The sequence below is a fragment of the Otolemur garnettii genome, unplaced genomic scaffold (assembly GCF_000181295.1).
Source record: "Otolemur garnettii isolate 467f Iridium unplaced genomic scaffold, OtoGar3 scaffold00155, whole genome shotgun sequence".
Taxonomy (NCBI): Eukaryota; Metazoa; Chordata; class Mammalia; order Primates; family Galagidae; genus Otolemur; species Otolemur garnettii.
Genome location: NW_003852550.1, coordinates 707,806 through 718,249, shown reverse-complemented (window position 1 = coordinate 718,249; position 10,444 = coordinate 707,806). Strand labels below are relative to the sequence as shown.

General features: G+C 47.4%; 1 protein-coding gene across 1 annotated transcript in view; it reads right to left on the bottom strand.

Annotated features, from left to right (window-relative positions):
* Window positions 1-10,444, bottom strand: part of CLDN2 (claudin 2) — a 30,927-nt gene that overhangs the window by 11,667 nt on the left and 8,816 nt on the right. The window lies entirely within an intron of this gene.

Below are 10,444 nucleotides of genomic sequence, written 5' to 3'. Positions count from 1 at the left end.
CCTGTGGTCCCAGCTACTTAGGAGGCGGAGGCAGGAGACTCGCTTGAGCCCAGGAGTTGGAGGTTGCTGTGAGCTGTAATGTCACGGCACTCTACCCAGGGGGACAGCTTGAGGCTCTGTCTCAAAAAAAAAAAAAAAAAAATATATATATATCATAAATCCATCCTCTTCGTTTAAACCATGCAACCATCATCTGTTGTCCATCTGGAAATCACATAGGCACTTCAAACTGGCCTCTTTAATTCCACTTCTGCCCCACCTCTTCAATCAATTATCCATGCAAAAGTCAAGGTCTTTTCTAGAGTGAAAATCAAATCATGACTATTACCTCAACCTTTGCTCTGCTTAAAAAATTTCAGGAGCTCTTAAGTGCTTTCAGGATGAAGTTCAAACTCCCCAGCCCCAGAAACCAGGACAGCCCTCCATTGTCTGACCCCACCTTTCTTTGCAGTCTCATCTCTCATCATCAACCTCCAACCTCACGCTTTGTGCTTCTATACACACCATCCAGCTACACTTAAGCACTTGAATTTCTCTGTATTTGTCTTTCTGTCTCTAAGCCCTTTGAAACACACTATTCCACCATCCAGTACATGCTTGGATAATTGCCACTTACTCAACTCATCCTCTTTTTCCTATCCTTGGGCCCTCCCCACTTTTCCACCCAAGCTGGCTACATTTCCTGTGTCCCTCCTGTCTGTATCTGGGCATTCAGTGACAGTGGGTGAGAAAACTTGACATTTTCAGAGGGAAGACCTACTGCCTCCCAGAGGAGCACAGCTCCTACACCAGTCTTCCTGGGACAGTAGCAGAAGAGCCAAGCTTCAGTTTCTCATGGACATCAACAGTGTCCACAAGAGCTAAGTCTTTCCCCAGAGCCAGTCCTGATTCAGAAAGAGTCAGTGAGAAAGTATTTGGGGACAGTGGGAGGGCAGGGTCAAGAATATGCAATCATCGGCTCGGTGCCTGTAGCACAGTAGTTACGGAGCCAGCCACATACACTGGGTTCAAACCAGGTCCGGGCTAGCTAAAACAACAGTGACAAATGCAACCAAAAAAAAAAAAAATAGTCCACCTGTAGTCCCAGCTACTCGAGAGGCTGAGGCAAGAGAATCACTTAAGCCCAAGAGTTTGAGCTTGCTATGAGCTGTGACTCCACAGCAGTCTACTGAGGGCCACATAGTGAGACTGTCTCAAAAAAATAAAAATTAAAAAATAAACAAATAAAAAGAATATGCAATCAGTGCGATCACTGAGTCTTGAAATCTCTAAAGTCCGGCTTGGCATAGCTGGGAAGGAAGAAGAATAAGTTGTTGGAGCTTATTGGAATGGCCCCGTGGGGGTTAGCTTTCAGCCCAGGTCAGGAAGATGGAGTAGGCAGATGGTTGGGTGGTGAGCCAGGTTAGATTCAGCCAGGTTTTTGTTTGATGAGCAGTAGAGGTGAGGACAGACAGGGTTTAGATGAAGAGTTCTGTCCTGAGAATCAAAACAGTTAGCTTCTTTTCTCAGTCCTGTCTGGAAACTATTGAGGAAGTCTCCTAACTTCTCTAGGCCCCAGTTTACTTATCTCTAAGGTTTAGATTCTCAAGCAAGGTAATGGGACAGGAAACCACTTTGACAAATAGAGAAGACTTGAAGAGATGTTATTGGCTCAGCGCCTGTGGCTCAAGCAGCTAAGGCACCAGCCACATACACCTGAGCTGGCAGGTTCGAATCCAGCCCTGCCCGCCAAACAACGACGGCTGCAACCAAAAAATAGCCGGACGTTGTGGTGGGGGCCTGTAGTCCCAGATACTTGGGAGGCTGAGGCAGGAGACTCGCTTGAGCCCAGGAGTTGGAGGTTGCTGTGAGCTGTGATGCCACAGCATTCTACCCATGGTGACAGCTTGAGGCTCTGTCTCCAAAAAAAAAAGAAGAGATGTTATTGTGAGCAGGCAGCTTTAAAAGAAACCTCTTTTGGCTCGGCGCCTGTGGCTCAGGCGGCTAAGGCGCCAGCCACATACACCTAAGGTGGCGGGTTCAAATCCCCAGCCCGGGCCCGCCAGACAACAATGATGGCTGCAACCAAAAAATGGCCGGGCGTTGTGGCGGGCGCCTGTGGTCCCAGCTACTTGGGAGGCTGAGGCAGGAGACTCGCTTGAGCCCAGGAGTTGGAGGTTGCTGTGAGCTGTGATGCCATGGCACTCTACCCAGGGGGATAGCTTGAGGCTCTGTCTCAAACAAAAGAAAGAAAAAAAAGAAACCTCTTTTTGAGGGATCCTCCTAGAAGCCAAGTGTTGGCTGCTCTGGAGGTACAGAAAACTCTGGGCCTTGCCAGCTGAATTTGTCTTCTGGGCATGGGGCCAAAAAACTCCATGGTCCCAAGGCCTGGCAAGAAGGTTTCCCTTAGTATCCCTACCTAATCTTCCTTAGGGGAGGGATCTGAGCTGCAGGAGAGGATTAAGAGGGTCAAAATTGACAGTCATTCCCGATTTAACTCCTTCCTGCCTGGGCACTTGCCTTGCTACTCTCCATGTCCCTTGCTCTATGAATCTTGTGAATGGTACTGCTTCTTTCGGGGCACCCTCATAATACCTCATGGGACAGGCCACTTGGGGCTATCAGAATTGGGAGAGTCCTGATGGGATCTCCTGAGAGTGATGGGGCGACCACAGTCTTCTTCTGCCAGTCAGCCTCATTTCCCCATCCCTTGATCTCGCTGCCCCCAGGAGGACTCTGAGACACTCGTCCCCTTCTCTGACTCTCACTCCCAGCTGCCAGGGGCTCTAGTAGGTAGCAAAGCCATTTCCTTGAGGGCCTACTTTCTGGAAAGTTTGTCCTTGGAGCAGTTTACTTTTCTTGCTAAGTCAGTTGACTGATGAGAGAATTGCAACTGGACTGAGAGCCTTTCTAATTGTTTCTAAAGTTTGTTTTTGTCCCGATGATCAAACTAAAGCATTTCTACTTTAGAACACCAGAAAACACAGAAAGGCAGAATTTAGAAAACAAAAATCACCTACAATCTCCCCCACTAGAAGTGGCTGCGGGTATTTTGGTTCTAGCTCCATTTTCAAGGAGGGCGTTTGAGAATAATGCCTCCATCCAAAACAGGAATTTCTTTTTTTTTTTTTTTTTTTTTTTTTTGAGAAAGAGCCTCAAGCTGTCCCCCTGGGTAGAGTGCTCTGGCATTACAGCTCACAGCAACCTCCAACTCCTGGGCTCAAGCGAGTCTTCTGCCTCGGCCTCCCAAGTAGCTGGGACCACAGGCGCCCGCCACAACGCCCGGCTATTTTTTGGTTGCAGCCGTCATTGTTGTTTGGCGGGTCCGGGCTGGGGATTCGAACCCGCCACCTTAGGTGTACGTGGCTGGCGCCTTAGCCGGTTGAGCTATAGGTGCCGAGCCCAAAACAGGAATTTCTAATGACAGACCGGCAGGCCAGTGGGGGGGAGTCATTCAAGGGCTTCCACGGGAGACTTTATGATTTCACTCAGAAGCCCATTTTCTGCCCACCCCACCCCCCTCATGCTGAGGGGGGCATTGGAGCTGGCTGTGAGGGAGCATCCCTTGTGGCCCTCCTTGGGGCCAGTGAAGCAGAGGGGTAAACTGTAGCTCCTCTCCCCCATTTTCATCCTAGTCCTTTGGCTCCCAAAAGGTCCAGCCCCAAATGCTCTGATTTCGAGAGTGCTTCCTTTGGCCCTACAGTTTTGAAGACAGCAAGCTTTGTGACAGCTTCATGGCAACAAATATCACCAACCTAAGTGCTAACAGAATTTTCCCTCCCATACCCTTTACTCAAAAACCCAAAGTGTCCCGGCCTGGCTCCACCGTGGGCTGAACTGAAAGAAGGAAAAATGCACACGTGGGTAAACTTAAAAGGCAGCAACTAAATCAGGGTTGAGATACTTACACAGTAGTTCCTCTGCGGAGCCCTGGAGAGGGAGACGGCCCTGAAGAGGGAGAAAGGGATCCTGAGGGAGGGGAGCGAAGTGCAAGAGGCCACAGCCTGAGGTGATAAAGGATTCCTAATTGTTAACCACAGCTTTACAAAATCCATCTGCAAATCTGAGCCTTGGGTCAGAGACTTATTACAGATCAGAATTAAACCCCTGGAGGCTGGGAAAGATTGAGGTACTTAAAAAAAAAAAAAGGTTTGGTGGGTTTTGTGTTTTTTTTTCTGTCAAACTCCAGCTGGGCTTTTGTGTGGTGACCTCTGTGAACCCAGGGGAGGCCTTGTGAGGAGGGGGGTTTGGCCCAAGGTGGAATTCAGAACATTCCAGCTTCAAGGGTGGTGAGAGGAGGGGGCTCTGTTATGCCCATTAGGTGTCCCTGGCTATGCCCCGAGGCCCAGCAGGGAGTAAGCCTCATAAACACAGCCCTGGTGCACCGGCAGCGGCCCTGCACTGCCCACAGATTGGGTCTCCTGCAAGCCCCCAGCCCTACCTCACCCCTAAGGTTTATCCCAAGGCTCAAGCATGAACATGTGTATTATAGGTTTAGACTCTGTGAATTCAAAGAGCGGGTCCTACAAGGCGGAATTGAGGCAGCCCTCGGAATGGCAGGCCTCCTCTTTTTACCACACACCCAGCGCCATACATGGTGTCATTCAAGATTCTCAGAGCACTGCAGAATCGAGTGCAGTGACTGGGTTTCCTCTACAAACGGGAGAAAAAAGCTTTCCTGAGTAGAAAAATCCTAGATGTTATTGAAAATAAGGCAGAAGGCTCGGCGCCTATAGCTCAACCGGCTAAGGCGCCAGCCACGTACAGCTAAGGTGGCGGGTTCGAATCCCCAGCCCGGACCCGCCAAAACAACAATGATGGCTGCAACCAAAAAATAGCCGGGCGTTGTGGCGGGCACCTGTGGTCCCAGCTACTTGGGAGGCGGAGGCAAGAGACTCGCTTGAGCCCAGGAGTTGGAGGTTGCTGTGAGCTGTAATGCCACGGCATTCTACCCAGGGGGACAGCTTGAGGCTCTGTTTCAAAAAAAAAAAAAAAGAAAATAAGGCAGAAAATGATGTATAAATTAGAAAATAGACGTCCTCATAATGCTACCAGCCAGAAATAATCAGTGGTAATATTTTGATGTCCTGTAGATGACACCAGCAGAAATATTTTTTATAAAATGAAATCACACTGTACCTATAGTTATTTAATCTCCTTTCTAAACAATGTGTCATGGACCATGTCAATTATAAAACAGAACTACATCATTATTCCCTTTGGGCCACACTGTTCTATCATATAAACTATGATTTACTTACCCGCTGACTACTAAACATTTTTATTTTCATATCTTCACCACTATAACTTCGCAAATCTTTGTACAAAATACCGACAAATTCCTAGGAGTAGAATTACTAAGTCAAAGAGTATGTATGCTTTAAAGGATACTAGAACAGATTCCCAAAGTAGGGCAGCTATTACTATTTCCAGACGGGGAAACCTAAGCCCAGTGAGATGAAAAGAATGACTTACTTGACAGCCTAAGTTGAGTAGTAATAGTGAGACCCAGAATCTAGGTCTCTAGATGTCTAGTTCAGTAAACTGTTCAGTGTATGACGCTGATTCCCTTCCAAGGATTCCCATGTAAAAATGTAAAGCTAGTGGCCAGTAGTCATTGAACCCTTTCTGGATGCCAGGTGCCTTGCTGACAGCTTTCCTACCTGTTGGGGGGCCTAACACAGCCACACACAAATCCTTTCCTCCTCCTCCTCCCCTCCTCCTAAGACAAAAACACAAAAGATCTCGCTAGCTCCCCCTAGAAGTTTGAGCCAAAAGACCCTACCCTGATAGGCAACTTGTGGAATGTGCCTACCCTCCATGGCCCCATATAAAAGTGATCTCTAACTGACCCGCGGTGCACACGTCATCCTTGCACTGCCCAGGTGGGTCACCCTTCCCTTTCAATAAACCTAGTCTGAACATCTCCTCTGTAGCCTCGTTTACACCTTTCAGTATCCAGCGTCTGGCTGAGACATTGCAGAAGCCTGCATATCAAACCCGGCCAACTCTGGAGCTTACCTCTTAATCATTATGCTCGACTCCCTTTTTCAAGCAATAGCAAAGCAAACAGATTTGTTGCCAAGAGTGAATTCAGTGAAGCAAATCAGAAATCATCTTCCTTCCCAAGGTATCCCATCCCTGTCTCTCACTGATCCCCTGGCAGGGCTCAAGCAGAGGTCTCTCCAGGGCGTTTCCCCTTGGCAAGCTGGGATAGGCTTAAAGGGTAGCCATGCCTGAGCAAAGGCCTAGGACGTCTTTGGGCACAAAAGAAAGCAACACTGTAGGGGTGGGAGGGATACCAGGCTAATCCTCTAGCCAACTATGTGACCTTGGGCAAGTCTATTTTCTTTCTCCAGGCTTCAACCAGCTGACTTCCCAAGGCTGAGCTAATACATGCCAACATACTTTGACAGGTTAGCAAGTGCTGATTGAATGCAAGATACTATAATTTGTAGTAAAGGGGCAACTTATCAGCTTACAGGAATTCTGTGAAATTGAGGAGAGGAAAAGGCAGAGTCTTAGGGGCAGGTGCCAGGGCGGATGAGGGGACTGTGTTGGCAGGATGTGGTTACCAGCTTGGCAATTATTCAAGGACTGGATTCTAACACTGTGTTTCCTACAAGTCGGCACAGTCAGATCCTGGTGGAATCATGCCAAAGACTATGACTCCTCAATGTTAAACGTGGGAGGCTCCTGAGTAATCATTCTGCTAAGACCCCTGCTGAGTTCCAGGGAGCCAAGGTAGGTCAGGGGATGGAGAGGGATTTGACAGAAGAGAGGAAATAGCAGTCTGAGAAAATCAGTGCCTGGTTAAGGGGAGGAGTGAGTGGTGAGAGAAGAAATGGCAGGGGGCAGGGGGGAGATGCTGCTATGAAAAGGGGAATCAAGAAGGAGAAATAAGAGAGCTTCGAGGGTACATGTGAAACTTACTACATGTAGAATATAAATGTCTTAACACAATAACTAAGAAAATGCCATGAATGCTATGTTAACCAGCTTGATGAAAATATTTCAGATGGTATATAAAACCAGCACCCTGTACCCCATGACTGTATTAATGTACACAGCTATGATTTAACAATAAAAAAAAAAGACAGATTCAAGGGGAAAGGGGGCGGAGATGAGAGGAGTCTGGGAGAAGGAGCAAGGGTCTAGGACAGAAAGAGGCTTCGAGACATTTTATCCTCATGGTCACCAATCACCAAATCCAATGGCCACATTTTAGTCCTTAACTTCCTTGACCTCTATGCAGCTTTCATTGCCCGTGGTAACTTTGCCCTCCTTGGGAAAGGCTTTCTCCTTTTGGCCCTTGTGGCACAATGTTCCCCTGGTTTTGCTCCTGTCTGTCTGGGTTCTTCCTCATTGGCTCCTCCGCCTGTGCCTGACCCTTAAATATGGGTGCTTCTCAGGAACCTCATCTAGATGCCTTTTTGCTTATTCCCACCCCCACTCCAAGAAGTCTCACTTATCCACCATGGTTTTGATACAGGATTCCCTCACTCAGGACTGGACAGGGATTCCCCCATTCTCTAGGCCCAGGTAAGCTCAGAAATCAGACCCCCATTTCCAGGCACAAACAGGCTGCCCTCTCCAGGACACGCCCTCTGGGCTCTAACAAAATCATGAACAAAGAAAGCTGCCTGAGACATTTTGAAGGTGGTTCTACCTTGAATAGGAAGCATATACCCCAATCCCTTCCTGGAGACAAAACTGCCAAGACCTAATAACCTTGCCCCAGGGGAGGGACTACATTCAACTTGAAAGGATATTTTTCCACCTACCAAATCGTAGCCAAAATGTAATTCTCCAGACCATATATGCCCCTAGACCAGTGGTTCTCAACCTTCCTAATGCCACGGCCCCTTAATACAGTTCCTGTGGGTCGTGACGCACAGGTTGAGAACCGCTGCCCTAGACAAAGGACCCAGGAGAGGAACTTCTGACTTGGATCTTCCTCTCTGCCAGAAGTTCTGGTGCTTTTTACTGCTTCTGTATTCTCTTCTGTCTAATAAAAATCCTGTCTTACCACTGATCTGTGGTCCGTGGGTTCATTCTTTGAATCCCCGAGTCCAAGGACCTACTGAGGAAGAAATTCCAGTAACAGTTTCAATTACCATGAATAATCTGACGCCTTCCAAATCGTCATTTTCAGCCCAGACTTCTCTGAGCCTCAGACCTCTATCTTCGGGCGTGTCCATTTGACTAGCTCAAAGGCATCTCAGACGCCACATGTCCAAAATTGTATGCTTGATTCCCTTTTGAATGAAAACCAATCCTCTGTCTTCTCTAATCGAGAAAACCACTTGTTTCAGTCAGAAACCTTAGCCTTAATTTCACTCTTCTGTTTCTCTGACTCTCCACACCCTGTCTCATGTGACCTTTAAGTCCTTCCAATTCTATCTCCAAAATATAGCTCTTCCATCCATCCACTGGTTTCCACTTCCACCTCTGTCACCATCATCTTTCACCTAGACGCTGCGATAGCCTCACGAGTTTTCTGCTTTTCCTCAGGCTTTTTTTTTTTTTTTTTTTTTTGCAGAGCGTGCAGCTAGCTGTCCCCCTGGACAGAGTACCGTGGCATCACTGGGGCCAGGTTTGAACCCACCACCTCCAGTATATGGGGCCGGCACCCTACTCCTTGAGCCACAGGAGCTGCCCACTCCCTTAGCTTTCTACAGTCTATTCTTCCCATTGTGGTGGTATGTGGGTTGGCCCCCCTCTGGCTCACAGCTCACAGCAACCTCAAACTCTTGGGCTCAAGCGATCCTCTTGCCTCAGCCTCCCAAGTAGATGGGACTACAGGCACCTGCCACAATACCTGGCTATTTTTAGAGACGGGGGTCTTGCTCTTGCTCAGGCTGGTCTCGAACTTGTTGGCCTCCCAGAGTGCTGGGATTACAGGTGTGAGCCACTGCACTGACCCTCCAAACTGATTTCACGCTATTCTCCCCACTCATTACACTCCCCACTGGCTTCTTGTCAGTTTCTCAAACCTACTGTGCTATCCTTCTCCTCTTGGCATTTGCAAGTCCTGGGTCCTCTGCCTAGAACTCTTTCTGCACCCTGACCCCATCCCACCTTCACCTGGCTTTGTCTGAAAAACTCTTTCAGATCTTGGCTTAGGCATTGTTCTCCAATTCCTGAGGCTCTATAATTGGCTGTTCTCTCTCTGTGCTCCCCAAGCCCTTTGTTACCCTTGTTCTCCCCCAACCAATTGTCCTGGGTTGTGTTTGTTGTTTCTTCTCCCTCACAGGACAGTGAAGCCCCAGAAGGCCTAGATTTCACTTGTTGTTTTCATCACTCTATTCTAGGCTAATACAGTGCTTAGCACACAGTAGTCCAACCACGGAATTGCTGGAATTAGACTGAGAAGAGAATATGGTGAGGAGAGAAGCAGTAATCAGGGAAGGGAGAAGTCTGGAAGAAAAAGAAGGAGAGACGAAATGCTTCTGTAAAGTTCTGGGAGGGAAGGCAAGAAAAGGGATCATGAAGACATGCCTGGCAGGAAAGAGAAAATAAAGGTTTGAGAAGAAATGGATAAGAGGATACAGGAGAAGAGATTGGAGCGAGTGGTTTCCAAGCACCAACACTCAGACTTTTAAGAAGGAAGGAAGGGAGTGTTGTGATGGACTTGCCAATAGAAGGAAAGTAAGGTTCATGTACCAAGATTTGTAAATTGTTTAAACCTTCCTCAATTTAAAGGACTATCTGTAATTCTGAGCTTATTCTTTGAATAAAGTTTCTTGTTAAGTAAGAGGTGACAGTATTTTTTTAATGCCCTTAATTACAAAATAGACAATTTTGCAACCCCACGTCCATTATCTCTCATTGTTTTTAAATTTTGAAACTGCACTGGTTGGAATACCAAAGACGAGGCCATGTAAGTAACTTCTAGGAGCAGAGAGCAGCCTTTGGGTGATCGCCAGGAGGGCAATGGGGCCTCAGACCCACACCCTGAAGGAAATGGATTCTGCCAGCTACCTGGGTAAGCTTGGAAGGGAATTTTTCCCCAGAGCCTTCAGATAAGAGCCCAGCTCAGCTGATGACTTCAGTCTTGTGTGACCCTAAGCAGAGAAAAATTGGTGAATACACCTGGACTTCTGACCTATAAATTGAGATAATAAATGGGTGTTGTAGTAAGTTGTTACGTTTGTGGTAATTTTTTTATGGCAACAATAGAAAATTAATAAATTGTGTGGGCATTCTTTTTGATAACAACACCTAAACTTCATAAATGGTATTTTCTTAATGTTTATTTGCTATGTGGAATCTGAAAGCATATTAGTAAACCTTTTTGTACTCTGTTACGTTAAAATCCATTGGTCTGGGCTCAGTGCCTATAGCTCAACCGGCTAAGGCACCAGCCACATACACCTAAGGTGGCCAGTTCAAATCCCCAGCCCGGACCCGCCAAACAACAATGACGGCTGCAACCAAAAAATAGCCGGGCGTTGTGGCGGGC